Here is a 24,914-nt window from a genome sequence, read left to right as displayed (position 1 = left end):
TAACCCTAAAGAAAGAAATGAGTTTCTATTTTCACTTATTTACTCAGTTCAAATATGGACACCAGGGGCACCTGGGTGATGGTTAAGTGTCAGATTCTTGATCTCAGCTCAGGTCTTGATCTCAGGGTCATGAGTTTGAGTCTTGTGTTGGGCTCCACATTGGGTATGGAGACTATATATATATATATATATATGCCAAAGAGATTTGCTATGTTCAAATCTTCCTTGCCAACCTTACACAAGGTCTTCAAGTGGTTTCACAAAGCCTAGAGGAACACAGAGCCTCAGAGGGATGTTCTTGTTTGTCCCAAACTCAGGCAAAATTTTGCATGCCTAGCAAGTGCCAGCTCCCTAAAATAGCTCCACCCAATCACAGAAGTGCACCATGGAGGGAACAAAATCACCTTGACGGGGGATACAACCTCTGCAGATTTCATGTAGATCCACATCCTGCTCCTTCCATCTGTACCTACTTCCTTCCTATTCCTCCTAGTCCTGGCTCTTCATCTTATCCCTGCTACTCCCCCTGGTTCCCCCTTGCTCCCCCTGGCTCTGAAGATCCATGTGGAAGCCTGCTTGACACCAAAGAGTACTGCTGGGACCCAATTCAGGCATCCCCTCTCTAACACCAGGATCTGGAGGTTCAGGTTAGAGTTACTTAGGATTTCAGTTGGATCTCAGGGTGGCTTCCTACCTGGGGCAGGAGATAAGCGGTGTAGAGAACAGAAATTAGGCATGAGTCATTCAGCAAATGCTGAAGTCTACCACATGACTGACCATGTCTAATGCACTGGAGATTCAGTGGTGAACCAGCCATAATCTCTGTTCTCAAAGAGTTTATTTACACTCCAGGAAGGAGGCAGATGGAGATGAATGCACAAGTCACTCTGGGAACACAAGTGATAGGCATTCAATTCAGTATCAGGAGGGTAGAAAATATGGGGTTGCCAGAGATGGGGTTGCCAGATTTAGTAAAGAGTAACACAGGATACTCTGTTAAATTTGAATTTCACTTAAAAAACAAATAATTATTTGGAGTAAGCATATTTCATGGAATATTTAAGGTATACTTAGAGGAAAAAATATTCATTGTTTATCTGAAATTCACAGGTGACTGGGCATCGTATGTTTTTATTTCCACCTCCAAAAGATGATTTGACTCAGCCTACAAAACTGAATCCCCAAATTTTCAAGGGTGGACCTTGCAAGTGGGCAGAAAAGAGGCAAATACCTATGTCGTGCAGTTTGAAAGATAATTACTTCCAAAGCCCCCCCTTTTTTTTTCTCACTTTCACCTATTTGTAAAGGTATTTATAATCCTATCTAGAAATTAGCTCTTTGGCATTATCTGACTTTTAAGTTTTCTAGTAAAGAGGTAGAAAAAAGAAAATCAGGAAAGCTAATTCAGCTTAATATAAGAAGGAACCTTCTAGAATTAAAAAGCTGGGGAGAAAAAAAAAAAGCTGGGGAGTATTAGGAAGTAAGCTGTCATAGATGTTCAAGAATCAGTCAAATGTAAAGGAAATATGCCGGACTCGGTTGGATCCGGTGGTAGCAAGCTTTGTCTGTAAAGGAGTAAAACAGTAAATCTTTGGCTTTGTGAGCCACGTGGTCTCTCACAACTGCTTACCTCTGCCATTGTTGCCATTTTGTAGCATACACACACAAAAAAATGTATAAATGCGTGGGCATTGTATTCCAATAAAACTTAATTTTCCAAAAATGGACATCGGGGTAGATTTGGTCCAATTTGCTGACTCCTGGCTCATATAATCTCCATCCTCAGATTCACTGACAAGTTAAAATTTTCAAAATGCAAACACCCCCAACAGTGGTCCCTCATCAGTTTGAACTTGAGCCTGGAATGAGTCTTCAAGTAAGGCCCATGAGAATGGACATGGGTGGGCCCCAGGGATGGACAGGAAGAGGTCAGTGTTCAGGGGAGGGGAAAGGGTTGACAAAAAGTTGACCTTCAGAGTAGAGATGACTGGGAGCCAGAGAGGGTCCCTACATGGCCATCTCCCTACCACCCACACCTCCACCAGTGGATGGAGACCAGGAACAAGGGGAGCGATAGTTGCTTCAACCACCCACGTGTTGAAATGAATGGTGTTGATGTACTTTCACAGCAAGAATGGAGGAAAAGCCACCTCAGCGTCCCAGGGGTGAACAGGTCAAAAGCCAACACCCGTCAATCCCCCAGAGTAGGGGCCTCTGTTCACCAAGGAGATCCTGCTCTCTAGAAGGTATTGAGAAGGAATAAAAAAAAGACTTCAAGGGGTTAATAAAAGGGAAAAAAGAGAACTTTAGCATTTTTTCCTTTGCCTTCTCAAAATTCATTCCATCTACTGCCTTCATTTTATGTCATTCTGAAATCACCCAAGAATTAAGAGAGAATTTTGTTCCTAAAGCCCTAGATGTTAGGAAGCTCTTCTTGAGTCATGCTGGCCCATTTTCTGGTGCCACTATCGGTGCCACCACCCTGTAGACTCTGCTACCCATTACCAAGGCTCCGCCATGCAGCCTCCCGCACCCCCAAAGCTTCAGTCCTCACTCAGACCCTGATAAATTGCTTCTAGTGCCCCCCCACCATGAGTTAACGACTCCTTTGATGGCTTTATTCTTCCACTCACTCAGACACTCCAGGGCCTTCAGCTCTCCAGGGGGGAGATCCACATAGCCCCTGCTCCCTGAGCTGCTGCTCTATGGCTCTGCAGGACTAGGGCTCTGCTTGGTCCTAAAAGGAGAGTGTGCAGAGGAGAGCTTGTCTGGGCTTGGTCATCCTACTCCCTTCTGTTTTTCCTCTTCCTGTTTCTCCCCACAAAGAAAACAAGACATTGAGGAATGCAAGCATCTGGGCTTTTGTGGGGTAAAGTGTGTGAGTTTGGGGGCTCATGGGTGTCTCCTATGTCCTGTCTGGCCCAACATGCAGACTTTATCAGATCATTTACCCATAACAGACACTCAAAAATTGTGGATTTGTAGCAAATGGTTTAACTCAGTACCTTTAAATGTCTAAATGCATAATACAGAAAAAACAGCTAACTTGCACATCATTCTTAGGTATCAAAACATTTCATATTTGGGGCAGCCCGGGTGGCTCAGTGGTTTAGCGATGCCTTCAGCCTAGGGCCTGATCCTGGAGACCCGGGATCAAGTCCCATGTCGGGCTCCCTGCATGGAGCCTGCTTCTCCCTCTGCCTGTGTCTCTGCCTCTCTCTGTGTGTCTCTCCTGAATAAATAAATAAAATCTAAAAAAAAAAAATTCGTATTTGTAAATTTAGCAAAGGTATCTGCTCAGAAGCAGCTATTTTCCTATTTACCAACATGATAGAAATGTGTCAACATTCTTAAATTTTTAAAAAAATTTTAATTACCTACATTTAACATAACAGTGTATATCAGTTTCAGGTGTGGATACAGTGATTCAACAATGCTTTACTTTACTCAACATTCATCATAAGTGTACTCTTAATCTCCTTCACCTATTTCACCCATTCCCCACCCCCCCACCCCCGCCATTACCTCCCCTCTGGTAACCTTCTGTTTGTTCTCTATAGTTAAGAGTCGTTTTTTGAAGACAGTTGTCTCTTTTTTATTTTGTTTTTTGTCTTGTTTCTTAAATTCTACATATGAATGAAGTCATATGGTAGTTGTCTTTTCTCTGACTGGCTTATTTTGCTTAGCATTATACTCTCTAGATCCATCCATGTTGTTATAAATGGCAAGATTTCATCTTTTTTATGGCCAAGTTATATTCCATTATATCACATATATATTATATATGCATCACATCTTCTTTATCCATCTATCAATTAGTCCACTTGGGTTGCTTCCGTAATTTGGCTATTGTAAATATGCTGCAATAAACATGGGGGTCATGTATACCTTTGAATTAGTGTTTTCATATTCTTTGGGTAAATACCCAGTAGTGCGATTACTTCATCATAAGGTAGTTCTATTTTTAACTTTTTGAGGAACCTCCATACTGTTTTCCACAGTGGCTGCACCAGTTTGCATTCCCACCAACAGTACACAAGTGTACCTTTTTCTCCACATCCTGGCCAACACTTGTTGTTTCCTGTGGTTTTGATTTTAGGCATTCTGACAGGTTAAGATATGGTATGTTTATTGCAGCATTATTTACAATAGCCAAGTTATGGAAGCAACCCAAGTGGACTAATTGATAGATGGATAAAGAAGATGTGATGCATATATAATATATATGTGATATAATGGAATATAACTTGGCCATAAAAAAGACGAAATCTTGCCATTTATAACAACATGGATGGATCTAGAGAGCATAATGCTAAGCAAAATAAGCCAGTCAGAGAAAAGACAAATACCATTATCTCATTGTAGTTTTGATTTGCATTTCCCTGGTGATGAGTGATGTTGAGCATCTTTTCATGTGTTTTTGGCCATCTGGATATCTTTGGAGAAATATCTATTTATGTCTTCTGTCCATTTTTCATTGGATTATCTCATTTTTTGATGTTGAGTTGTATAAGTTCTTTATATACTTTGAATACTAACGTTTATTGGATATGTCATCGGCAAATATTTTCTCTCAATTCAGAAGGTTGTTGTTTAGCTTTGTTGGTTGCTTCCTCTACTGTGCAGAAGCTTTTTATTTTAATATAATTCCATTATATATTTTTTTTATTTTATTTTATTTTATTTTCCATTATATTTTAATATAATTTTTGCTTCTCACCTCAGAGGACATATCTTGGAAAATGTTGCTACATGTGATGTCAGAGAAATTCTTGCCTGTGATCTCTTCTAGGATTTTTATGGTTTCAGGTCTCACATTTAGGTCTTTAATCCATTTTGTTAATATTTTGTTGAGGATTTTTGCATCTCTATTCATCAGGGATATTGGTCTGTAGTTCTCTTTTTTTGAAGTGTCTCTGTCTGGTTTTGGTGTCACTGTAAGCTGGCCTCACAGAATGAATTTAGAAACTTTCCTACCTCTTTTATTTTTTGGAATAATTTGAGACGAATAGATATTAACTCTTCTTCAAATGTTTGGTAGAATCTACCTGTGAAGCCATCTGGTCCTAGACTTGTTTCTTGGGAGCTTTTTGATTACAGATTCCATTTCATTGCAGACTATTGGTCTGTTCACATTTTCTTTCTTCCTGACTCAGTTTTGGGAAGTTATATTTTTCTAGGAATTCATCTATTCCTTCCAGGTTGTCCAATTTGTTGGTATATAATTTTTCATAATCTCCTTTTAGCCTTTGTATTTTTGTGGTGTTGGTTGCTATTTCTCCTCTTTAATTTCTGATTTTATTTGAGTCCTCTCTCTCTCTTTTAAGGAGTCTGATTAAAGGTTTATCAATTTCATTGATCTTTTCAAAGAATCAGCTCGTGCATTGATCAATCTGTTCTATTGGGGTTTTTCTTGTTTGTTTGTTTCTATTTTGTTTATTTCTGCTCTGACCTTTATTATTCCTCCTACTAGTTTTGGGTTTTCTTCTTTTTCTAGCTCCTTTAGGCTTAAGGTTAGGTTTTTATTTGAGATTTTCTCTTGAGGTAGGCTTGTATTGTTATCAACTTCCCACTTAGAACAGCTTTTGTTGCATCCCAAAGATTTTGGATTATTGTACTTTCATTTCCTTTTGTCTCCATGTACTTTTTAATTTCCTCTTTGATTTTTTGGTTAAGCCATTCATTGTTTAGTAGCATGTTATTTAACCTCCATGTATTTGCGTGTTTTGTCCAGATTTTCTTGCTGTGGCTGGTTTCTAGTTTTGTGATTTTCTAGCATTGTGGTTGGAAAAGATGCATGATATGACTTTGACCTTTTTTGAGTTTGTTGAAACTGGTTTTGTGGCCTAATATGTGATCTATTCCAGATAATGTTTCATGTGCACTTAAGAATGTGTGAATGTGTATTCTGCTGTTTTAGGATGGAATGTTTTGAATGTATCTGTTAGATCCATCTAGTCCAATGTGTCATTCAAAGCCAATGTTTCTTCATTGACTTTCTGTTTGGATAATCTATCCATTGATGTAAGTGGGGTGTTAAAGTCTCCTACTATTATTCTATTACTATGGATTACTTCCTTTATGCTCATTTTTAGCTGCCTTATATACTGGGTGCTCCCATGTTAGGTGCATAAATATTTACAATCAAGATACCTTCTTGTTGGATTCCCTTTTTGATTATATAGTGTCCTTCTTGTTTCTTGTTACAGTCTGTTTTAAAATCTATTTTGTCCAATTTAAGTATTGCTACCCTGGCTTTCTTTTCATATCCATTTGCATGATAAATTCTTTTCCACCCCTTCACTTTCAATCTGCATGCATCTTTAGGTCTGAAATGAGTCTCTTGTAGGCGGCATAGAGATGAGTCTTGTTTTTTAATCCATTCTGTCACCCTAGGGCTTTTTTTTTAAGATTTTATATATTCATGAGAGACACACGGGGGTGGGCAGGGGTGCCTGGTGGGGGGATACACAAGCAGAGGGGAAGCAGGCTCCATGCAGGGAGCCCGATGTGGGACTTGATCCTGGGTCTCCAGGATCAAGCCCTGGGCCGAAGGTGGCCCTAAACTGCTGAGCCACCGGGGCTGCCCCACCCTAGAGCTTTTGATTGAAGTGCTTAGTCCATTCACATTCAAAGTAATTCTTGATAGGTATGTACTTATTGCCATTTTTGATACCTGTTTTATAGTTATTTTTGTAGTTCTTCTCTGTTCCTTTTCTTTTTAAAAAAAAATATTTTATTTATTTATTTGAGAGACAGAGAACACTAGTGGTGAGGAGAGGCAGAGGCAAGGGAAAAGCAGACTCCCTGCTGAGCAAGGAGCCCGACTTAAGACTCAATTCCAGGACCCTGAGATCATGACCTGAGCCAAAGGCAGATGCTTAACTGACTGAACCTCCCAGTTGCCCCTTCCCTGTTCCTTTCTTCTTTTGCTCTCTACTCTCAGTTTGCTGGCTTCCTTTAGTGATATACTTGGATTCCTTTCTTATTATTATTTGCATATCTATTACTGGTTTTTATTTGTGGTTACACTAGGTTTGTATATAACATCTTAGTATATCATAGTCTATATTAAGTTGATGGTCATTTAAGTTTGACACCATTCTTTATTCCTCTTCTCCAGCCCCCATGTTTTAAGTGCATGGTGTCATAATTTATATCTTTCTATTTTGTGAATCCATTAACTGTTTTTTATAGATACACTTAATTTTACTGCTTTTGTGCTTCCTGTTTTTCTTATTCTTATTTATGGTCTTTCCTTTCCAATTCAAAGAGTGTCCTTTAACATTTCTTGTAGGTCTGGTTTAGTGGTCATGTATGTATTCCTTTCGCTATTGTTTATCTGGAAAGCTCTTTCTGTTCTGAATGATAGCCTTGCTGGATAGAGTATTCTTGATTGCAGTTTTTTTTTTCCTTTTAGCATTTCGAATTATGCCACTCCTTTCTAGCCTATAAAATTTCAACTGGAAAATCAGCTGTTAGCCTAATGGGGTTTCCCCTATATGTAACCATTTTCTTTTCTCTTGCTTCTTTTAAAATTATGTCTTTATCACTATTTTTTTTTTTTTGCCATTTTAATTACTACATGTCTTAGTGTGGACTTCCTTGGGTTGATTTTGTTGGGGGTTCTCTGTGCCTTCTGGATCCTGATTTCCATTTCTTGCCCCAGACTCAGGGAGTTTTCAATGATTGTTTCCTCAAATTTCCTGCCCCCCTTTCTCCCTCTTCTCTTTCTGGGATCCCTATAATGTAAATATGAATGTTATTACACTTAATGGTGTCACTGAATTCTGTAAATTTATTTTCATTTTGTTTTTTTTTCTTCTCTCACCTGCTCAGCTTGATTGCTTTCCACTACTCTGTCCTCCATTCTTCTGCTCCTCTAGTCTACTATTTATTATGTCTGGCATATTTTTAATTTCAGCTATTGAGTTCTTCATCTATGGTTGGTCCTTTTTTATGTTTTCTATCTCTTTGTTAAAGGTATCAATGAGGGGCACCTGGGTGGCTCAGTCAGTTAGGTATCTGCCTTTGGCTCAGGCCATGATCTCGGGGTCCTGGAATTGAGCTCCCTGCTCAGTGGGGAGTCTGCTTCTCCCTTTCTCTCTGCTCTTCCTCCCTGCCCCCACTCATTCTCTCTCTCTCTCTCTCTCAAATAAATAAAATCTTTTAAAATAAATAAATAAGATAAAAGTCTCACTGAGGCTTTACACTCTTTTATCAAGCTCATTGAGTGTCTTTATGATCCTTACTTTACATTTTCTATCAGGCATATTACTTATCTCCTTCTGTATCTCTCTCTCCTGTTCTTTCATTTGGGACATATTCATCTGTCTCCTCATTTTGTCTAATTCTCTGTGTCTGTTTCTATGTGTTAGGAAAGTCAGCTGTATCACCAATTGTTGAAAGTACTGACCTTATGAAGAAGAGGTCATGTGGTACCCTCTCTTCTGTCCACTACAACTTGGCACTTCAGGAGTGTGTCCTGTGTGTTTCATGCACCCTACTGTTGTGGCTGAGCCACTTTTGCCTTCAGTCCATTCATTTGTGATGGCTGTCTTTGCCTGCTGTGAGCAAGATTTGGTCCCTGTGTTGTTATTGGGCCATTCTGGGGCCACCTTGGGCTTGAGTTGAGTCAGACCAGGTATTTATCAAAGATGCAGTAGTACTGGGATGCCTAGGTAGGTCAGCTGTTGAGCATCTGCCTTTGGCTCAGGGTGCAATCTCAGGTCTGGGGATCGAGTCCTGCATCAAGCTCCCTACAAGGAGCCTGCTTCTCCCTCTACCTGTGTCGCTGCTTCTCTCTCTGTCTCTCATGAATAAATAAATAAAAATCTTTAAAAAGAAAAAACATGCAGTAGTACTGAACTGCAGGGTGCTTTTCTCATGTTGTACCCTGAAAAGCTTTCATTGGTAAGCAAGACCTGCAGTCAGTTCAGATGTCTGCCTCCAGCCCACTGCTGTAGTCAAACTGGTGTGTGTATGGTTATCTTCCCTTCTCCCCAGGGTAGGAGTTACTTTGGAGGGGTGCTGACCTTTATTGGGGCTGCTTGCACACTGCCAGGTTTGTGGCATCACTTTGGGCCAGCTCTAGCCAATGGCTTATTGGAGGGGACAAGTCCACAGAAAATGGAGGAGGCAGAGCTTGTAGTGTTAGCAGGTTTGTAGGAGGGGGCCTGGAGCCAAGGCCTGGGCAGAGGGGGTATGTCTGCAGGAGAGCAAAGGGGTAGAGTGCACCGTTAGCAAGTTAAGTAGCAAGTGTTCCTACAGGTGTAACTTGGCTGGGCAGCAGGGGAGGGAAACGCTGCCAGGCAGCTCCTTTGTTCTGGGAGAAGTCTTCCAATGATCCCTGCCCCTCCAGCACATGCTCTGAGATTAGTAAAAAACAAAAAGTCACCCTCTTGTATAGCCCAGGTGTTTTTCAAACTGCTGCTTCTATGCTATATCTCTGTAGTGCTATTTGTTGTATTGTCTCTTTAACAGCAGGGACTCAGTTTCCTTTCTCCTTTCTAGCTCTCCCAGAGCACAGCCTGCTGATTTTGGAAGTTCCAGGTGGTAAGCCCCACTGATTGTGAGAATTTGTGAAATTACACCCCTCTGGTCTTCAAAGCCAAATGTCATGGGGATTTGTCTTCCCCATATGGGTTCCCTATGCCTGGGGTGCTGGATGTGAGGCTCCAGTTAGCTCCTACCTACATCTCCACCCTTCCTACCCTCTTCAAAGTGGGCTCTTCTCTACACTTATCTGTGGAGAGTCTGTTCTGCCAGTCTTTGGGGTGTTTTCTGGGTTCTCTACATGGCTGTGGATGTTATCTAGTGGGTGTATCCCTAGATACACCATGTGGATGTATCCATGGAATGGAGTGAGTTTAGAGTCCTCTCATTCCACCCCCAGAAGTGTCAGCAATCCTTATGTGTCAGCATTTTAACATCCTGTACGGCCATACTAGGAACACCAGCTGAATATTAGCCTTGCTATCCCCAGAAAAGACTGGAAGACAGTTTGGGACAGATAATGTCTCATTGAAACTCATAATTAAATGTGGTTTGCCTACTGTGTGAAGAACTACTTCAGAAGGTAAAGGATACAGAATTGTTTCCAATCTCAGTATGAGACTCACACAGAGCTTCTGAGTACAGGGGCCTCGGGCCTTCCATGCGCTGCATGGGTAGCCTGCAGCCAGATGTGACACAGACTAAGCTTGCCTCAGCTGCTCCTTTATCTCACCCTTCTCTGCACATGTGCTCCTTCTTGGCTTTGGCCCTCTTCACCCCTGGGTGCTCTGTCTGATGTTCCCTATCTGAGATGCCACCAGCATTTCATGCTCTTGATACATTTATTCTACATCAAAATGCCCTGCCCTGTGTCTCTTTCCCTCAGCTCTCCGCTCTGCTTAGAAACTGAGAAACCCACCTGCATTCAGCTGCCTACAGTTGAAAGTGTGGTCTCTTCCAAAGGCATCTGAATCGTAAAAACTGATGTGAATGCCTTCAAAAGATAAGCTCTTCAGAGTCCATGAAGGTAATTTTTAGGGGATAAAATCTCCCAAGTATGCTATACAGTTGGGGGAGGGGGCTGGTTCTATCGACTATGCGCAAATAATCCTGAATCCCAGGAACACATCCTTACCATGGTCTGTGGGCCTGAGTAAATAAATAAGAAGGGCATCGCACTGGCCACACCCCTTCAACGTTCACAAAGCAGCACCTTACCACCCCGGGACCCCCAAATGGTGAGACCTAAGCCAGTTGTCTGGTGCTATGACTCAACCAGAACCAAGGGTCTAAACTTGAGGACCATCTCATCAGAACTCAGACGTGACCTGAGATCGAGGGAGCTACAGTGTATGAAATGAGGGGGGAAGGGAGACAGAGAAGAGGACCTTGTCTCAGAATATCCTTCTCCCACTCACCTTCTGTCATGCCTACAACCCACTGAATCATAAGAGCTTCTCAAGATTCCAGTATCAATAAGAATAAACACAGCCCCTGGGAAATACTATAACTCAGTGTGTTTTCATCTTTCCCAAATATTTTTGAGTATTAGGAATATGCAAGACATCTACAGTTGTATCATTGAACAGTAATCAAAAATACATCCCAAAGCCTCCAAGTCTCTATCATGTCATCTTTTCATCATCACTTCTCTGCCTTTATCACAATCTGAAGTTAGGTCATCTATTTGTCCACTTGTCTGCTTGCATCCTCTCTTGTCTCCCCCAGCATGTACATCACAAGGGAAGAGATCCAACCTGGACCATCACTATAATCCCACTCCCTAGAACAGTATCTGCATGAAACAGCACTCTGAGTATTTTGTAGAATGAATGAAATTAATATGCTGCTGCTGCTGCTGCTGATGATGATAGCTAACCCTGGCAGTATCTATACTGTGCAACACACTGTTCTGGTCTCTCTACATATATTATTTTATTTAATCCTTACAATCCAATGAGGCAAGTGCTGTCATTATTCCCATTTACTCGGAATGTTGAGCAAAATGCCCAAGGTCACACAGTTAGTGAATGATAGAACCACACTGCAAACCCAGGTGACCTGGCTCCAGAGCCCATGATCTTTACCACTTCACTGCACTGCTCTGCAAAGAGAAGCAAGACAGACCTGGTCCCTTAGAGAAAAGTCTCATGGGGAACTTGAAACACAAGATGAATGGCCATCTTACAAGCTAGGATGTGATAAATGCAATGAGAAGCCATAGACTAAGTGATGGGTTAGTTCAAGAGGCTCAAGAATATCCTTACTTGATAGAGATCAAGAGGGAGAATAGGGTCCAGGTGCCCTTGAGTTATGGAGAGGACTGACAGGAAAATATGGGGAGAAAAATGTCCCAGTAAAAGGGAATTTCATGACAAAAAGCATAAAGGTAAAACATGTGAAGCCACATTCAGAGACTGGTGTGAGGAAGAAAGAGACTCCGGTCTGGCTGGAGCCCAGGATGTGCAAGGCAGAGAACTAAGTGGTGGAAACTGAGGCTGGTTGGGGGAGGCAGTGGGATGTAGGTGTTTCACATGGAAGGGGGTGACATGATCTGAAATTTACCTATGAAATGCCCATCTGTTCTAGCTGGGTGACCAGGAATAATGGCCACTGAGACACTGGGGACCCAGGAGGTGGGCAGTTTGTCCAGAGGATGAGGAACGTCATTACCAGCAGTCAAGGTTAAGGGGGTGGGAGACTCAGCTGGACACTATCGGAGGACCAGGTGACATCAGTGGTTTGCTAAGCAAGAAGGAGGGAGTAGAGGGAGGGGAGAGATAGGCCACTGAACTGAGAACAGGTTGGGCTCCAGAGACACTTAATTTGTTTGACAACTTTGCTCTGGACTGTCCCTGTTCATAGATGTCATTTAAATTCTGAACCTCAGGCCTTCGTGCCGAGACTTTCTTTCCTTTGTTCTTCCTCCCAGTTTATGAAATGCCCCCTGCAAATCTCATCCTTTTGGAGCTTCTCAGGCCTCTGGGCTTTCTGTTAAATTTAAATAAAACATAAAGTATCGCCTACTGATCAGTGGTGCTATTTTAAATGCCCTGAGGCAAAACAAATTTCATGCCAGGAGTACACCCTTCGAATCCACAAAGTGAAGTTTTTGTAAGGAAAAGGGAGCAGATGAGCCATGGTTCTGGGCTAAACCAATGAAAAGATGGTTACCGACAGCGACTATTTTGCTGTCGGCAATTAGAGAAAGTTGACATCTAGAGAAAGAAGTAGAACAAGAGTAGTGAACCAAAGGATGTTCCCCAGTGTCTGTAGGAACAGAACAGGACCTCCAACCCACCCATGGCAAGCATTCCAAGTGCTCATTCCCCAAGGCACTGGGGCCATCCAGAGTCACGCCCATGGGAGCCATGGAATCGATAGTAATACAAGGCACACAGACCCCATGTCATTCAGTTTCCTTGTCCTTGTAAGGGATGGATCTTAACCCAAACTGACTCAGGAGCACGAGTTGGTTCATGTAACGAAAAGCACAGATTCTGGAAAGCTCCGCTAGGCCCAGATGCTCAAGGAAGGCATCATTTCTTTGTGTTTCCAACTCGTGCTTCTGTTCTCTCCAGCCTTAGATTGTGCACCACTGCCACGTCCCATGTAGTAGCAAAAGCTCCCCCCAGCGATTTGAAATGTGGGTCCCACAAGCTTAGTGAGGCCAGGAGAGAATGCCTCTTTTCCAGTAGTGAAGCCAAAGTGCTGGGATGGGGGTGATTACCTTGGTTTGGGTCATGGGTCCATTCCTTTTTTTTTTTTTATAAATTTATTTTTTATTGGTGTTCAGTTTGCCAACATATAGAATAACACCCAGTGCTCATCCCATCAAGTGCCCCCCCTTAGTGCCCGTCACCCAGTCACCCCCACTCCACACCCACCTCCCCTTCCACCACCCCTAGTTCATTTCCCAGAGTTCGAGTCTCTCCTGTTCTGTCTCCCTTTCTGATATTTCCCACTCATTTTCTCTCCTTTCCCCTTTATTCCCTTTCACTATTTTTTATATTCCCCAAATGAATGAGACCATATAATGTTTGTCCTTCTCCGATTGACTTATTTCACTCAGCATAATACCCTCATGGGTCCATTCCTAAGCCAATTTGCACACAGAGGTCAACAAGAATGCAGAGATGGTCAGTCTGCAAAGGAAATGCTTTGTAGCTTTTCTAGGTTTTCTGGGCCTGCATAAGATCCAAAACCAAAGGCTGAGAAACAGGAAGAGAAAAAGCAGTGAGATTAGGCCAGTTTCCTGCAACATTGTTAATGAAGGCCACAATAGCACTGTTTGATACTAAAAGGAATTCAGCGCCGGAAGAAATTCAGTTAGCAAATAACAGGGAACACTCCTGTCTTAAGTGCCAGGCATTGTTCTAAGGACTTTTCACACTTAAAAAATTCTTCTTTACTCCTAAATACTTCAGTGAGCACTTCCTAAAAACAAGGACATTCTCTCACGTGACCCAAGTACAATTGTCAAAATCAAAAATTTAACAAAGTTGTCACACTGTTACCTAATATTCAGACCTGAATCCTATTTAGCACTAGTATTGGTAAAAGCAATCCGGGATCTCACATTGCATGAGTCATTATGTCTCTCTCAGCAACTTTAATCTGGACTGCTCCTTGTTCCTAAGTCTTTGTCTTTCATGACGCTCGCCTTTTTTTTTTTTTTTTTTTTTTTTTTGAGATTTTATATATTTATTTGAGGGAGAGTGAGTGAAAAGAGTGAGCACATGAGCAGGGGGAGGGGCAAAGGCAGAGGGAGAAGCAGGCTCCCCACTGAGTCCCAGGGCCCTGGGATCATGACCTGTGCCAAAGGCAGACACTTAGCCAACTGAGCCACCCAGGTACCCTGACACTCACCTTCTTAAAGAGTACAAGGAAGTTATTTTTTGGAATATCCCTTAATGTAGGTTTGTCTGCTAATTCCTCACAATGAGATTTAGTTCGTATGTATTTTGTGGAGAGTCTCACGGAAGTCATGCTACCTTTCTCAATGCATCCCATTGGGAGGCATATGTCACTTGATTTTATATGCTCCAAATCATTTATACCTCACAACAACCCAAGAACTAGATATTCTTCTTCTCCTCCTTCCCTTCTTCTCCTCTTCTCCTCCTCCTTCTCTCTTCCAATTTTACAGAAGATGACATTGAGATATAAAGAAGCTAAGTAACCTCATTAAGAGATGAAAAAGGTAGTGAATATTAGGATTTGAATCCAGGTGATGAGGCTCCAGGATTTATGCTCTTAACCACTCATTTATGCTGCCTCTCAGAAGGGCCGCTCTCAGGTTATCTTGCCTCTGTAATAGAATGGGTTAGGATGACACCATTGTCACTATGTGAGAAAGAAGTGCCCTACTTCCATGCTCAGCACATGCTTTGTGTGCATTATCCTGCTTCATCCTCACAACAACCCTTTGAGGTCGTCCCATCATCACATCTACTCTCAAGCTAATGCTCAAACCACATAAAAACAGAGGGGAGGAGGAGGGTCCAGCTCAGGTCTGACCCACCTCACAACCTAAATACCTATGCACTGTGTGCTCTTGGCATCTGCCACACATGCTCTGCTGCTTTGCATCCAGGAAGAGGAAGGCTCTTTGGTTTTCATAATCACTGGTGTTTACAGTCCTAAGAGTTTCCTAACGCTGGCCTTTGGCCTTCAAAATATATTGAAATCAACTGATCTTCTCTTGCAGAGGAAACTATGTCGGCCCAGCTGAAGAACCTGTCTGGCCAGCAAAGTTACAGAAACCATCTGGGATTGGAAGATCCACTGGTGTCCCAGAGACAGCACTGAAAGTCCAGCTTGCCATCAAGGTGAACAGGAAAACTGGAAACCTCAGACACAAAGCCAAGTCAACATGAGCCAGAATCAAGCAGAAACCAGAGTGGAGGAAGGCTCGAGGGCAGGAGAGAACAAAGAGGTCCAAGAACACTGCCACCAAGGGCTGAAGAGCTGCAGCCCATTATGACCCCTCGCTAATCGGTTTCCTAGGTTTGCTTTCACAGCATCCACATCTCCTCTTTTCCACTGGTTTTATCAGAAACATTTACCCCTGCAAATAAAGACCGAAGTCAAAAGTGACAAGAGAAAATGCTAGATCTTTCTCTTCTCGGTTCACGGAGACCCAGACTTAATCCTATTCATTAGTGACCTTCTCAAAGAATATGATGTGGAGTTGACTTTTGAACGTAGAGCATGAATGTTTAATGTCAATTATCCATCTCTGGACACACAAAATATTTTTAAAATAGCATAAATTACAAGTGCACTGTGCTTTAAGGGAAGTAATAAAATTTAAATCTAAACCTATGAAACAACGAAGTTGGTATATAAATATATCAGCATGTGGGTATTCGTCTAGCCTCAGAAAGATTCATCAGGCATGTCTATTAGTGAACTCCCCTAGAGCATTTAAAATAAGGTTTGATCTACAAGCAACTTTTCAGGAAAATGGATATTGAATAAGAGAAGAAACACCGTGGCTGCAAGAAAAAATGTTTAGTGATTTGCTTACTAACATCACGGATTTCCTGAAACTCTTTAAGAATCATGTATAATATTAACCAACAAAATTATCATACAAGGCCCATGAACTGAGGAAAGTGTTTACTTTCCAAGTTAGTGACAGTGTCCTGGCATTTTTAGAACTTCTACTCTTGTGAAGTCACATGCTACTCCATGAGGATACTGATTATTTCTATCAGCAAGGAAAATGCAAGACACTTGGAAAACTAAGGTAAAGGCAAAAACGTGTTGTCAATTTTGCTATATTTCACCCTTGATCTGTTCTTGAATTTGAATCCATGGTAAAAATGAGCTTGAAACCTTATGGGGCAGGAGAAATTTTGTTGGTGCTTTGGGATTAAGTCTGGAGAGATCCTATACCAGGAGGAAAATTCTGACCTGAGTGCTCAGGATTTCTCTTCCTGTCCTTGCTTCTAACACCCCTTAGGTAAAATAAACGGCCTTCTCACGCAAGAACCAGACCTGCAGGCAATCACTGGGAATGATTCAGCAGGAATACTAGACAGGTATGTGTGGGTAGTGAGAGAAGGGGGGGGGGGGGTGTTGCCCAAACCACAAAGCGAGACACAGGCTGATCGAGATGCCTGGGTGGCTCAGTGGTTGAGCCTTTGGCTCAGGTCCTGATCCCGGGGTCCTGGAATCAAGTCCCTGCATCGGGGTCCCCGCAGGGAGCCTGCTTCTCTCTCTGCCTATGTGTCTGCCTCTGTGTCTCTCATGAATAAATAAATAAAATCTTAAAAAAAAAAAGACAAAGGCTGATGAATTTTAAAATAATTAGGCTTTTCTATTGATATGCATTAGACGAGTATATAAGTAGCACATCGCAATCATGATTTCATGGATATTATTGCTTCAGATGAGGCTAAGGAAGGCACTTAAAGAACAGAATTATGTAATTAATTGTATCTGGGGCTTCAAGTACATAGAAATGGATTTACCATCATGCTTAGATCAGAACCCATTCTCAGTACAGCTTATTGGTCAGCAAACCTCCTGGGAGCTTTTCTGTAATCTGAAACCAGCCCCCGTAAGCATGGAGGCCAGAGAGAGACACCATCTGGGATTGGAAGATCAAGGAGGCAAGCCACCCCATGTTGGAAGGTGGAAACTTTAAGAAGCAAAGAGAACTTATGTATGAGGCTTGTCTTGGGCGGCAGCAAGACGAGTGGATCCTCACACCTGCCTGCCAAATCGTAAAAGTCTATATAGAGGCCTTAACTGGGTTCCGTCACATATACTGTGCAGGTGTTCTCAACGCTACATACTCTTGAGACTATGTCTTCAGAACAGCCTTGGGGAATGGGAAAAGCAAGCAGAACCCACATTTCAAGGACAGGGGATGGATGAGAGGTCTCCAAGTACCCAGGTCCAGCTCATGGATCTCATCTCACAGGTGCTCTCGTCTTCTCAATGACCACCCCAACACTCTACCCCTTGTGACCAGCTCTTATTATCCATATGCCCCCTTCTTCTGCAATGGCCCTCAGTGGTCAAGAGTGATTTCAGTAGCCTGGAGATGGCTCCTTTGTCATCTAGAGAGTAAACAGAGAGTAAAACTAAGAGAAAACACACAGTAAAACTATGGTCCCCCAAATCGGAGACAACTTTTTCAACTAAGAGCCCCATGATCCAAACCACCAATTTATCAAGTCCCCTAAGCTGGGAGTCGGATGTCTCAAGGCGTTCACTTGTGTCCCCATGTGATTTAATAAAGATGATGTAGTATCAGACTCATCAGATATGAACACACAACACCCAGGCACCCCAGGTGCAGTGCATTTTAACGGGTCTAGCTTGCTTCAGGACAGTGGGATCCCTGTGGGATTCCCCCTCACTCAGGGGTGCAAAGTAACTCACTCCCCGCCACCAAGAGGACATCCCATTGCACATTTCAGTAGATAATTCCATTCCATGTGTGCCGGGCTTGGTGTTCTCAGCAGCAGAGCAGGCAATCATGGTGAGAGTTGGGGCAATGACTGGCTGACTTCCATACCTTCATGGCACTGGATTCCTCAACAGAGGTCCCCAGGCTAGTATATGGGGCAATAGGCATTAGGCCCATTTAAGCGTAGGGCTGCTGGGGTTCAGTTGGTTAAGCCTCTGCCTTTGGTTCAGGTCATGATCCTGGGGTCCTAACTTGAGTCCCACATGGGGCTCCATGCTCAGTGGGGCATTTGCTTCACCCTTTCCCTCTGCTGCTCTCCCCTACTCATGCTCTCTCTCTCTCTTTCTCTCTCTCAAATAAAGAAATATAATCTTAAAAATAAATAAATAAATAAGGGCACCTGGGCAGCTCAGTCAGTTAAGCCTCCATCACTTGATTTCAGCTCAGGTCATGGTCTCAGGGTAGTGGGAACCAGACCCACAACAGGATCAGCATAGAGTCTGCTTGAGATTCTCTCTCTCCCTCTCCCTCTGCCCCTCCCCCAGCTCATACGGGCCCTCTTTCTAGAATAAATAAGCAAATAAAATCTTTAAATAAATAAATAAATGTATTTAGGCCTAGGACAATGCTTTAGTCCACTCAGCCAAGGTGGTTTTACCCCTTAATAATTTCGTCTGCTGCTTTAATAGTCCATTTTTTTCTTTCTTTCTACCAGCTGTGCTGTTTGTGGGTTAGAGGGGAGATGGAACCTCCATTCAATGTCATGCTTTACCACCCACTCTGCACACCATGACCTTTGACATGTGCCCCCTGATTGCTATCTCTTCACTGAGGGTATCCATACATGGTAGTCAGTTTCTCTGATCCCCTGACAGGGGCAGCATGGTTTGCATGGCAACAAGGAAAGTTTGACTTAGGCCAGAGGTAGTGTCCTTGCAAACCAAGGCACATTTAGAACCCTCATTCAGAGGGAAGGGACCGCTATAATCAGTTTGCCAGTCCTTTGCTGGGAGGGAACTCCAGGGAATGGCCCCAGATTCTTTTGGCATTTGCCATGGACATGGTTTAGAATACACAGGACAGGCTGTTATGGCATTAACCAAGTCACTGTACTTTAAGACTGATCCAGCATCCTTGATAAAATGCCATTTTATGTGGACATTGTGGTGGCCATACCTTTCTCTGCACCCAGACTGTTGTACATCTGCTGGGGCTCATACCCAAGGCATCAGCTTCCTAACCGCCAGGAGTATCAGTGCTTCAAGAACTAGGACACGAAAACCAGCGAGGGCTGCCTTGGGCTCTTATAAATGCACCCAAATGTCCTTCCAGGGCTCATGAGTCATCACCATTCATCACTCTGATGTACCAACTGGTATGTGGGATCGCAGTTAGGCCCTTTGCTCTGGGCCTGCTCTCAAGCTACCTGTGTCAGTGAGGGACCCCTAGGCAGGTAAGAGCGGTGACACTTGTGAAGGAGTATAATTTACCAGAAAGCCTTCTACAGGAAATGAAATCAGTATATTGAAGAAGTGTGTCTCCATGTCCGTGTTCACTGTGGCATTATTCACGTAGTCAAGCTATGGAAACCACCTAAGTGTAAGTTGAGGGATGAATGGATAAAGAAGATGAAATAGGGACACCTGGGTGGCTCGGTGATTGAGCGTCTGCCTTTGGCTCAGGGTGTGATCCCAGGGTCCTGGGATCGAGCCCCACATCGGGCTCCCCACCAAGGAGCCTGCTTCTCCCTCTGCCTCTGCTTCTCTCTTTTTGTGTCTCTCATGAATAAATAAATGAAATCTTTAAAAAAAACCTTTTAAAGAAGATGAAATACTATTCAGCTATAACTAAAGAAGACATCCTGCCATTTGTGACAACATGGATGGACCTGAGAGACATCATGTTAAATGAAATAAGCCAGACAGAAAAAGACAAATATTATATGATCTCACTTATAATATTTTTATTATAAGTGGGATCATATAATATTATATGATTATAATTATTATTAATTATGATTAATATGATTATGATTATATCATATTATATAAATATATAGACTTTATTTTTTTAAAGTTGAATATTGAGAAACACAGGGTAGAATGGTTCTCTGGTTGCCAGGGGTTGGGAGACAGCAGAAGTGAGGACCTGTCGGTCAAGGGGTACAAATTTTGAATTAGAAGATGATTATGTTCCGAGGCTGTAATGTACAGCCTAGTGATTATAGTTAACAACCCTGGATTGTATATGTAAAATTTGCTAAGAGAGTAGATCTTAAGCCGTCTCACCACAGAGGAAAAGGTAACTATATGAAGCGATGGATGTATGAATTAACTTGATTGCGGCAATCACTTCACGATGTACTTGTGCATCGAGTCATGGCAGTGTGCGCTTTAAATAGATGCAGTTTTACTTGTCAATTATACCTCAGTAAAGCTGAAAAAAAAAAAGAAAATAAAATCTTCTTTGGGCCCTCCAGATGTGCATTACACATGGTCCAGAGCAGAAGCTTCTCAGAAAGCAGATGAGAGGTTGCCTGGGGATTTGGGGACCCGGTGAGGCATGGATTACAAATGGCACCAGGAAAATTCTGGAGCTATTTGATTGAGGTGATAGTTTCCCAGACTTATGGTAAAACTCATCAAATTTGAACATATACATTTAAATATATACAGTTGATACTAAAAAAATAAATAAATAAATAAATAAATATAAATATATACAGTTGATACTACATCACTTATACAGCTCAATAAGTGCACAAAGTTTGCTAGGGGGGAAAAAGACAGACGTAAAAATCTCACAAACCTCTTTTGGAACAAGATGGGCCAATCTACACTTGAGGCACTTCCCCAATCTTGACTTGCTGTCAAAAGCCTGCTTGAAGTGAGTGATATCTGAAGACAGGACAACTAACCATCCATTTGCTCGTGTTCCCATCAGCAAATTAAAACATTTGGAACACATAAGCCTCGTGCTTCATCCAAATGTCCTCAGTTAGCCATAATTTCTCACAATGTTCTCAATTATGTTTTTAATCAAGGTTTGATATAGTCAATGGCAATGTGAGATACACGTAAATATTCTTTTCTGCAAAAAAAAAAAAAAAAAGAAAGAAAGAAAAGAAAAGAAAAGAAAAGAAAAGAAAAGAAAAGAAAACAAGACATGCAAAGAAGGAAGAAAAGAAGACAGAAATTTGTGATAGGCAGAATAATGGTGGCCCAGAGATGTCCACATCCCAAGCCCAGGAACCCGTAAATATAGTACTTCACATGGTGAAAGAGGAATTCAGGTTGCAAATGGCATTAAGATTATTAATCAGCTGACTTTAAAACAGGGAGATTATTTGGATTATCCAATAATCCAATCATCACTGGGTAAACTAATGGAATCCCAAGAGCCCTTAGAAGTGGAGGAGGGAGACAGAGGGTGCCCTGAGACAGAGGGTGATGTGACCCAAAGAGAAAGGCCCGGAATAATGCAGTGCCCCTGGCTTTGAAGACAGAAACAGTGACCCCAAGCCAATGCATGTAGCACCCTCTCAACCTGGTGGGTCTTCCCTAGAACTGCGAGAAGGCACACAACCCAGCCAACACCTTGGTTTCCGCCCAGTAAGACCCCTTTCAGATTTCTGACCTCCAGAACTGGAAGCTACTAAATTTGTTTCTCCGGTCACTAAATGTGGTAATTTATTACAACAGCAATAGAAAACTACTATAAAAATCCTTCGGGTGAGGTCAAAGAGCACTGGCTTCATTTGGTCCCGTTCACTCTTTTTTATTTTTTATTTTTAGATTTTACTTATTTATATATGAGATAGGCAGAGGGAGAAGCAGGCTCCCTGCGGGGAGCCCCAGGCAGGCCTCCATCCCAGGACCCCGGGATCACGACCTGAGCCCAGGGCAGGTGCTCAAGCCTTGAGCCCCTCGGGCGCCCCTTATTCCTGTTCACTTAATGAACATTGAAAACTTTCCGTGGGCAAAGAATTTCATTGGGAACAGGGTACATATGCATGACACACGTGTGTGCCTGGTGCCCTGGGATGTGTAAGACACAAGGGGCTGACCCTGGAAAAACAGCGGTGAGGGGTGGGCCCTGCAGTGGGGCCTGGAATTGGGGATCTTCAGGCCTCTCGGGCCAAGGAGACCGGGGGCCTGCCCACCTGCTGGTCCTTGTGCAAATTTCCCGGGTTTGCTCCTCACTCCCCCGCTGCTCTCGGTCAAAGGGCAGACGCTGCCCCCTCCCCCCGCCCCCTGGCGCGCGTGGGGTGAGGTTTCGGAGCCTCCCCTCGGGTCTAGAAACGTGCAGAGCGTCCGCCTGAGCCAAAGCCCTAAACTTCAACCGGCCACAAGAGTGTGCACGTGAGATGACTGCAATTTTTTCCTGCCAAACCAGAATTAGCCGGTATAGGAATGAACGAGCGTGGAGATTTGAAACTGCACGGATTGGAAGGAAGCCCGGGTTAGGCTCGCGCGCCCCGGGACGCACCCAGGCTCGCGGGCGCTCCCCCGGCCTGGCAGCGGGCGGCGCGGGGGCCGGGATGCTGGGCCCCCCGGCCGCGGCTCCGGACGGACGGCCGCTCGGGGGGCGCCGAGGACACCGGCGGGGGCGGGCATCGGGGCCGGCAGCCCGGTGAGGCCGCAGCCCCGCGCCGCGCGGGCGGTGAGTACCCCGAGGCCGCGCTGCACCCGGGCCGCCCTGGCCCGCGGGGGGCTCGGCGGGGCGCGCGGTGCAGGCCCGGGGCGGGCCCGGGAGGGCTGCCGGGCGGCGGCGGGCAGGGCTGCGCGGGGGCGCGGGGGGCGCGAGCTGCGGGCGGGGACGCGCGCCCCGCTCCCCCGGCCGCCGGGGCGCACGGACCCCCGGACCCCTCCCCGGGGCCCCCCTCCCCGGGCTCCCCCCTCCCCGGGCCCCCTCCCGCCTGCCCGGGCGCAGCTGGGGACTCGAACCCGGCGGGGAGCGGGGCGGACAGCGGGCGAGCGGGGTGCGGAGGGCTCCGAGTCCGCGGGGGACGCGGGTGCGCGGGGTGCGGCGCTCGGGGCGCGGGGAGGCGGGGAGACCGCGGAGCCGGGGAGCGGGGCGTGCAGGGCTGCCCCCCCCCGCGGGCAGGAGAGGGGCACCGGGGCGGGGGGGGGGGGGCGACCCGGGGCGGCCATTCCCGGGCACACGGCGCCAAGGCCAAGGAACCGGATTCCGTTTTCCAATTAATTAAGCCGGTTTCCTTGCGCGGAAAAGTTGATTCAGACCAATTAACGGGGATGAGTGAGGATTATTATTGAGGATTAGGAGGGCTCCTCGTCGCCTTGTCTGGCGTGCATGTGTGTGTGTGTGTGTGTGTGTAAGAGAGAGAGATGGGGGTGGATAAGCAGGCTCTGGAATCCCGCAAGCCCGGCCGCACCACCTGCTAGTTTGACCTCTAAACTTCACTGCCCTCATTCGACAAATAGCCTCAGTTTCCTGGTCTGTGCAATGGGGCCTTACTGCCAACCGGACAAGATCGGGGTGGAGAAGCCACTCGGCACAGCCCCTGGCCCCCCAGAAGGCCTGTATATGTGCAGTTGTCCCCAGGTCACCGTGAACCCAGGGCAAGTGTCCGTTTCCCCCAAGCGGGCCTCCCCGCACTGCAGCTCCCCAGCCCGCGGGGCTCTAACCTGCTCAGCCTGCAGGGCTCAAGTGCGCCCCCTAAGGCCCACGATTTCCTGTGCCCCCAGGTCCTCCGGGCTAACGATCCCGAAGCCCAGGTGGAGGTTGACGCGCCCCTCGCCCCGCATCTAAGGAAGAACCAGTTACCACCCCTCTCTGCCCACCTTTCCTGGAGGTTGTAGTTTTAGTTTTCCCCGAGCGCTTTCCCCTTTGCCTGTCATTGGCAAAGCCCCCGCCGCATGCTCACGGAGCCCCAGCAGCCAAGTTAAAAGAGTGAAGGATTTGCTTATCAGATTTACTCCAGTTTTGGAGCTGCGGAAACTGAATTTTTTTTAAATTTTTTTTTTAATTCATTTATGATAGTCACAGAGAGAGAGAGAGGCAGAGACACAGGCAGAGGGAGAAGCAGGCTCCATGCACCGGGAGCCCGACGTGGGACTCGATCCCGGGTCTCCAGGATCGCGCCCTGGGCCAAAGGCAGGCGCCAAACCGCTGCGCCACCCAGGGATCCCGGAAACTGAATTTAATTTTCATCTCAGATACAGCTGGCTCTAAATTATTTTCGCCTCGACGTGGTAGCACATAAATATGTAGCCGGCCTCCATCTCCTAGCTTTCAGGGGTTACTTCATTTCCCTGCGTTTAGGATGACTTTGCCACCATCTGTGAACTCCCACATGGTGCAAGTGGAAGGTTGGCTATTGGTCTTCCCATTGCCTTCCTTCACGGTCTTCCGTGCAAAGGCTTAATGTTACAGGCTGAGCCTTCAGCAGGCCGCCTGGATTGGGCTCCGTCTTACATATTGATCCTAGAGGAAGCTCCACACTCGGTGCCTCCATTTACCCCAGTGAACCACGTGTGTGTTGTTCTGCACGTGTGTCAGGATGTGGAGAAGGTGGGAGAGCTTGAAGGCCATGTGGTGGAGAAAGATGTGGAGCCTGGGGACAGGGTGGCCCAGAACCATCCCTAGTTCACTTGTGTTCTTTCTCTCTCTCTCTCTCCTCTCTCTCTCTCACTCTCTCTCTTTCTCTGGGATTATCATACTCAAATGGTTCTTTTATATCTTATAATTATGCAAATGCTAAAAGCAAACGTGGGGTGAAGGGGATAGAAATGTATTTTCCTATTGTGTTTTGCTTTCGTTAACCTGGTTGGGCAATAAGTTAACTGCGGTTAGTCAAAACAGAAATTACTTATAGAGAGAGTGAGCTATGAAATGCAGATGGTTCTATTGCCAGGTGTATCTTTAGGGACTTCCTGAAGATGGGACAGCACTTCGTTTTAGCCACCCCCACCCTCCACCAGTGCTCTGCATTGGCTACTGTACGCTACATGCACCCTTGCGTCCCTTG

At 44.7% G+C, this 24,914-nt stretch overlaps 1 protein-coding gene across 1 annotated transcript in view; it reads left to right on the top strand.

The window, feature by feature from the left end:
- The first annotated feature begins 22,237 nt into the window (after nucleotides 1–22,237).
- SLC16A14 (solute carrier family 16 member 14) overlaps nucleotides 22,238–24,914 on the top strand; it is a 31,340-nt gene continuing 28,663 nt past the window's right edge. Inside the window, exon 1 of the mRNA XM_025420752.3 lies at nucleotides 22,238–22,585. The gene's annotated coding sequence lies outside the window, so the exon portion shown is untranslated. The remainder of the gene's footprint in view (nucleotides 22,586–24,914) is intronic.

This window comes from Canis lupus, chromosome 25 (genome assembly GCF_003254725.2).
Source record: "Canis lupus dingo isolate Sandy chromosome 25, ASM325472v2, whole genome shotgun sequence".
In the NCBI taxonomy this organism is placed as follows: Eukaryota; Metazoa; Chordata; class Mammalia; order Carnivora; family Canidae; genus Canis; species Canis lupus.
Note: the sequence above shows the minus strand (reverse complement) of the source record. Positions and strands in the feature narration are given on the sequence as shown.